Below are 8,060 nucleotides of genomic sequence, written 5' to 3' on the forward strand. Positions count from 1 at the left end.
CTGTTAACAATCTCCATTTCTTCACCATCCATACTGATGCTGCCAATTGGCCCAGTGGTGAGAATCTTTGTTTTCTTAATGTTCAGCTTCAATCCATGAATTCTGCAGCAAGTGCTTCAGGTCCTTCTCATTGTCAGCAAGCAGGATTGTGTCACTTCCATCACGCAGGTTGTTGATGACTCTTCCCCCAATCCTGATGCCACATTCCTCCTCATACAGCCGAGCATCCCGGATGATCTGTTCTGCAAACTGATTGAAAGGTATGGAGACAGAATTCATCCCTGGCAGACACCCTTCCCAATTTTGAACCATGCAGTGTCTCCTTGCTCTGTTCTGATGACTGCCTCTTGGTTCAAGTATAGGTTTCACATAAGCACAATCAAGTGTTCTGGAATTCCCATTCTTCTCAGAGTCAACCAGTTTGTTGTGATCTACACAGTCAAAAGCCTTTGAATAGTCAATGAAACACAGATAGACATTCCTCTGGTACTGTTTGCTCTCTGCCAAGATCTAACTAACATTAGATACATCATGCTAGATGTTGGAAAGATTTAAATTGTCAATTATTTCATCTTATTTGGACCTACAATCAACACCCTTTGTACTAGCAGTTAAGAAATCAAAGGATGTATTGCATTAGGAAAAGTCTGCTGTCAGTGACCTCTCTAAAATACTGAGGAACAATGATGCCCTTTTAAAGACTAAGGTGTGCTTGATTCAGGCCAGGGCCTTTTCAGTCATTTTTCATGTATCTGAGATCTGGAGAGTGAAAAAGGACAATAGAAGAAGAATTGATGCCTTTGCGTTTTGGTGTTGAAGAAGAGTACTGAATATTCTACGGACTACCAAAAGAACAAATAAATCTATCTTGGAAGGACTGCAGCCAGCATGCTCCTTGGAGGCAAAGACAATAAAGTTTCATACACTTTGGGCATGTGGCTAAGGGTGAATATTCCTTGAGATACATCATGTTTGGAAAGGTGGAGGATCAGCAATGGAGAGGAAGACCCTTACCTGGATGGCTTGACACAATGCCTGAGGCAATGTGCTCAAGTATGTAAAGGATGATAAGCATGGAACAGGATAAGATAGGGTTCAAATCTGTTGTTCATAGGATTGCTGTAAATTGTACTAGACTCAAAGGCACCTACTAACACAACAAGCCATCTGTTTCCTCTTTATAAGAGAGATTGCCGGGGGAGCTCTGGTGGCCTAGTGGTAAGGAGCTGCAACTACAATCCCAGAGGCGCACGGTTCGAAGCTGACCCTCCAGCAGGTTCTCAAAAGATGTCAATCACATGGGTGGAGACTGCCCATCCTTCTCCTGTGGAGCAGCTGGTAGATTCAAACTGCGTGCCTTTGGGATTGCAGTGCAGATTCTCATCACTAGGCCAGCAGAGCTCCTAGCAGCCCTGTATATTACACACTGCACCACCAGGGGTCCTTAACATCTTCATAGGGAATTTATAACCTAATCAACATGCTCTAGAAATAGCTTTTAAAACTTGGGGGTTACATGGCAGGCCCACTAGCACGTTTTTCAGGGCAGTAAATCACACGGGAGGAGATGGCCCCTCTTTCTCTCATGGAGCAGCAGGTGTATTCAAACCACATGGGTTTGAGTTGGCGGCACAGGAGTCCTGGTGGCAGAGCAGGTGAAGTGCTGAGGTGCAGAACCAAAGGTTGGCATGTTGAACACACCAGCAGTTCCTCAGAAGAAAGATGAAGAAATCACCACTTATGATGATCCACAGACTCAGAAAATCAATCGCAGTTTTGTCATAAATCCGAAATCAGCTCACTAGCAGTGGTTTTGGCTTTTAAAGCATTTTCATGGAAGAATATGTATTAAAGATACTGACAATGATAATTTAAAAAATACTTGGGGGTTAATTTGCTAGCGAAAAATGGGGTGAGCATTGTTCTGCAGAAGTCACAGTATGTATTGCAGAAGTCAGAGTATGGGAACAGGTGAGTTCAAGAGGTCTCTAGAGTATAGAGTGTAGGTTCGAGAAACAGATGGCCTGACTGACAATCCATTTCTTCATAACTGAGGAAACTTGTTCTAGTAACTTACTCTCCCTCTCTCTCTGTTTGCTCTTCTGGTAAATAAGGATAATGATAGTATTTACTTTCTAGGATTATTGTGTCACCAAACAAGTCAATGTATAGGAAACACTTACCCCAAAACATGGTGCATGATAGTCTTCAAGCACCCAAAAACCCAAGCCCTCTGTCAACAAGTCAATTCTGACATGCAGTGACCCTACAGGTCAGAGTTGAACTGTCCTGCAGAGTTTCTAAGGCTGTCAATCTTTCAAAAAGCCGATTCCCTCATCTACCTTCCACAGACAGGCTGGTGGGGTTGAACTGCCAACATTTTGTTTAACCTCCTCACACATTAACCACTGCACCACTACAACTGAGGGTTCATTAACCCCTTAGTGAGTAGCTTTTATTATTGTAATATATAATCAGTGGGGGATGATTGGTAAATTAAATTGTGAAACTGTGAGATCTGAAAGACATCCTTCAGGGTATACTGAATTGAAATTATGGAGGCACTAGAATGTCTACAGTGAGCTCTGGTGGCCTAGTGGCAAGAAGCTGCACTGCAATCCTGAAGACACACAATTTGAACCCACCAGCTACTCCATGGGAGAAGAATAGATAGTCTCCTCCTGTGCAATTTACTAAGTCTGAAAACTCACCACTCAACAGCACACAACAATAGCAACAAGATGTCTACAACATCCAGAAAATGTAAGAACATCAATGTGATACACATTTCCATTATCTAACTTCATATTTTTCTTCTAAATTTGCTTGGTGAAGATTTTGGTTATTTCTTTATGTTTTGTCCTCACAGCTTTACGTAACTGGCCAGCAAGTCACATTGAGTGACTTTCTCATTCTCACTTGAAACCTGCTATATCGGGAGCTCTAGTGGTCTAATGGGTAAGAATTCGTGCTGCAAACCCAAAAGGCATGTGATTTGAATGTAGCTGCTCTTCAGCAGAAAGATGAGCAGTCTCCTCCCATGTAATTTACAGCCTCTGAAAATTTGCTGGAGGGTCAACTATGAGTCAGTTCCAACTTGACTAACAAATAACAACAACATATGTATCAATGAAAACATAGGATATGCATATTCCAAACAGAAACTATATTTAAGAACTCTGAAAAAAAAATAAAACATTACTCCCTCAAAAAGAATCACTATACCAATGAGAAAAGACCTTTACAGTATATTGTATTGGAAAAAGTTATCAGATTAAATAATTATCAAATTAAGCCATGAGTGACACCCATGACGCAGTAGACTTCAAGCAAATTATTTCCCTGAAGTTTTCAGAAAAACAAACAAAAAGTCCCCCACTTCTTAGAAATAACCTTGCTATTATTCTGAATTTTATTTTTATCTTCAAACTTCATTTAGGCCCTGCAATTGTTAGACTTGCGAATTAATGTGAGGTTGCTCGGACTTCAGAATTCTACTTACCCCTTTGGAATATTAAAAAGTTCCACAATAACCTCAGAAAGTCATTTACTGTGGCAGCACAGAGGAGCCCTGGTGACACAGTGGTGAAGCACTCAGTTGCTAAGAGGATGCAGGTACAAATCCACCAGCGACCCCACAGGAGAAAGAGCTATATACCCGTGGAAACCCTCCAGAACAGTTCTACTCAGTCTTTGAGTTGCTATGAATTGGAATTGTGTGAAGGCAATGGGTGACAGTACATAAATATTTTAAAACAGCTGGTTACAAAGTATCAGTCAGCATCACAGACAGCTTAAACAAAGAAAATCACCACTACTCTGTTTCACCAGGTTCTGCTCTGACCCAGAGCATCAAGAAAAGGGAGGGTGAAGATCAGACCACTTCAGCTCAAAAGAAAGCCTTTCTCCTCCTCCCAGGGACTGGCTGCCTTCCCAATTATTAATGAAGACCCTTTTTTCCCATTTCTTAATGATGTCCACACTTCAAGTGCAAACTGACTACAGCTGATTATTTAAGTGGAATATTTCAAGGACATTCATCATAAGTGCATACAGAGAGACCAGATTCCTGTTTCTACGTGAAGGTTTAAATGTCAAACACCTGGAGATATAATTACTAAACCTTCAAATCATTCTATGAGTTCATTGCTCTGGTTCAGAGAAAGTCAAACTACTGAATTAAGTTTGAGACATTATTTGGGCTGGGGGAGGTGGCGTGAAGAAGGACATGGGGAGCCATGGTTAGGTACATAAATCAAGAGCACATTTGCCTGTATTAAATTCTGGAAAGGAGTCCGAATACTAAAGAACCATGTTAATATATAAGTGGGACAGAGTGAATGAAAAAATCCCTATGAGTTTGAAGAATCATAGGTATAAGAAATCAGAAATATTCTTATTAAGAGTAAAGCCATCTGAAATTTTGCTATAAAGAACTCTTTAGTGGGCTTGAGGTTTTAATACTAAAATGTCAGCATCTCTGATTCCAGCTTAAGTTGGTTATTACTTCTACCCTGTTATACCTAATTGTTTACACTAAAGGCTGATTTACTGGTATCAAAAAATATCTGAGAAGAACAAAGATTCTCTGGCTTTATTTCAAATGTATATGAAAAGTGTGTGTACTGCACTCTTTGTTTCTCATCCTACATTTGATCTCCATTTACCTTAGCCACTGCATTTAGACTGTCTGAATGTAAAAACAAACCAAAATAACACTCAAATATAGCACGGTTTCATGAATCCTTCCACCAGCTATCTTTGCCTGGTTCAGTCTATCATATGGTGATGGCTTGCATGTCACTATGATCTGCAAATACCACCAGGGCCACACATGGGAAAAAAGCTTCTACAGGTCATCCACACTAAGATAAGTCAGGTGGAAAAGCCCAGAGAACTACTTTCCAAAATTAGCCAATGAAACTTCCATGAATCACAAGAAAATATTGTCTGGCATGGTGTTAGAACATGAAGGTGCTCAAAATACACAGTGGTCACAGCAATGGACCAACAGTCATGAAAACAGTGCATGGTGAGGCAACATTTTGTTCTGTGAAATAAGGGGTTGTGTGAGTCAGAGCCAACTAGATAGCAATTAACAAGAGCAGCAGTGAACTCCATAACCTTCCAGTAAATCCAGGCTTAAAAACATTTCAAAACTCTGAGGGACATAACACATGTTGTTGTTAGACACCTTAGAGTCAACTATAATTCACAGCAACCAAATAAAGAACAGATTGAAACCTTACCCTATCCTGTGACATTCTCATGCCCTCCACCATGCTCAAGCCCATTGCTGTAGTCACTATGGTAACCCATCTCCTTGAAGGTCTACCTATCTTTCACTGACATATCCCAACATGATGTCTTTTCCAAGGACTGGACCTTCTGATACTATGACCAAAATATGTAAGATGAAGTTTTACCATCCTTACCTTTAAGAAGCACCCTGCTTGCAAATTCTCTAAGAAAAATGTGTTTATTCTTTTGGCATCCCATGGTATATAATACTCTTTGCCAACACCACAATTCAAAGACATTGATTCTTCTTCCTTATTCATTGTCCAACATTGAAATGCATAAGAAGCAATTGAAGATGTCATTGCTTGGATTAGGCCTCCCTTAGTCCTTACTTCCCTAAATATACTCTTCAACAATGATCAAAATCTACACGATCTTGCTACTCAATAATAAACTTGCCCACTGGGCATGTGGAAGAAATTCCAGATGTAGTAGAAAATTCCTAGCCAAAAATTAATTCTTCAGCTTCTCACACTGCCCCTCAGCAACCAGAATCTTTTCACTTAGCCAGTATTGTTACTCATGGTCTGGCTGTGTCTTGGCACACAAAATGAAAATGACAAAAGTGGGAGTGGGAAATGTTAAAATAATGTCACACAGAAATTATCAGTGATCAGTCAATTCAAAAGTAGTTCTACACCCCACCAGAGCTTGTGAATCACAAAAAAGAACATAGATATCTATATATAAGATATCTATCTGTAAGTTCTCTAATTTAGATATTTCATAAAATGTAGAACAATCTCTTACCTCTCAGTTAGCAACTAATCTCTGGCACCCCCAAGGGACTAGCTGCTAAATACTAAAGGTAAAAATCAATGAAGTTCTTTTTTTTCTAAATGAAATTTTCCTATTTACTTTTTGAGCTATTTTGTTGTTGTGTTCCTCCAAGTTGAAATGGACCCACAGTTGACCCTCCAGCTTTTTCACAGGCAGTAAATTGCCCAAGAGGAGACTGTTCATTCTTCTCCCCAGAGCAACTGGCGGATTCAAACTGCATGTCTTTGGGATTGCAGTGCAAATTTTTACCACTAGGCCACCAGAGCTCCTTTTTATGAGCCTGTTGTTATTGTTATTGTTGTTGTTATGTGCTGTTGAGTCACTTGTGACTCATAGCAAGCCTATGCACAGTAGCTCTGAACCCTGCCCTATCCTGAGCCAAGCTCACTGTCTCCAACATACCTATCCCATTGCCCAAGTTACTATATCAATCCTTCTCATCCAGGGTCTTCCTCTCCTGCACTGTCCCTCCTCTCTTAAAAGCATAATGTCCCTTTCTAAGGACTGGTGCCTCCTGGCAATATGCTCAAAGTATGTCAGAAGGAGCTTAAAATTCCTCGCTTGCAAGGAGCAGCATGGTTTCACCTTCTCCAAGACAGACCTGTTTATTCTCTTGGCAATCCATGGTATGTTCAATACTCTAGTCAATGCTACATTCTCAGTTAAATATGGACTGTAAATAAGAGGGGAGAAAAATGCAAATTCCAACTGTGCTGTAAGTAGAATCACATGGATTCTTGAACTGAAAATTCCTCTTGGAATCTATCAATATTTTAGGTTAATTTTTCCATTTTAAATAAAGCAAATCCTCAGGTTATGAATGTCCAACATATAGACACTAACACTTACCCATAATATGAAGTAAATTAACCTTCATTTTGAAACAACTGGGCCAACCCCTGTTATTATTGTTATGTGCCATGAAGTCAGAACTCTCTCATAGCTGACCATCTAGCAGGCTTTCAAAGGCTTCAAATAGCACTGGAAGAGACTACCCATCTTTCTCCCACCAAACAGCTCTTGGATTCAAACCTCATGCCTTTGGGTTAGCAGCATAACTCCTTATTACAAGACCACAAGAACACCCATGAACCAAACCCTACTTGCGAAAAATTCTTCACTGCAAAATAAACTTCCCAAAACCTAGAGGAAATGTGCAAATACTTAGAAATGCATAACCTACCTAAACTGACACAAACCAAAACTGAACACCTGAACAGACCCATTACAAAAGAAGAAACTGAAAAAGTAATAAAACGATTTCCAACTAATAAAAGCCCTAGACCAGATGGTTTTACAAGTGAATTTTATCAAGCATTCACAGAAGCACTGTCACCAAGTCTACATAAACTATATCAGAAAATAGAAAAAGATGGAATTCTCCCAGACTCATTCTATGAAGCAAACATATCCTTGATACCAAAGCCAAGTAAAGACACCACCACAACAGAAAACTATAGGCCAATATCTCTTATGAACACAGATGCAAAAATCCTGAATAAAATCCTGGCCAATAGAATCCAACAACACATCCAAAAAATAATTCACCCTGACCAAGTGGGATTCATAACAGGTATGCAAGGATGGTTCAATATAAGAAAAACAATCAATGTAATTCATCATATTAACAAAGCAAAGAATGAGAACCACATGATCCTATCAACTGATGCAGAAAAGACCTTTGATAAAATCCAACACCCTTTCTTGATTAAAACACTAAACAAATTAGGATTAGAGGGGAATTCCTTCAACATAGTAAAAAGTATATACGCAAGCCCGAGAGCCAACATTGTTCTCAATGGAGAGAGATTAAAGGCATTCCCTTTTAAAATAGACAAGGATGCCCACTATCACCTCTCCTATTCAATATTGTATCTGAAGTCTTAGAAATAGTAGTAAGACAAGAGAAGGAAATAAGAGATATCCAAATTGGCAAAGAGAAGGTAACATTATCTCTCTGTTGCTGTAATCAAGGATGC

This window comes from Elephantulus edwardii, unplaced genomic scaffold, assembly GCF_000299155.1.
Source record: "Elephantulus edwardii isolate Elephantulus edwardi_28Jun2011 unplaced genomic scaffold, EleEdw1.0 scaffold00073, whole genome shotgun sequence".
Lineage (NCBI taxonomy): Eukaryota > Metazoa > Chordata > Mammalia > Macroscelidea > Macroscelididae > Elephantulus > Elephantulus edwardii.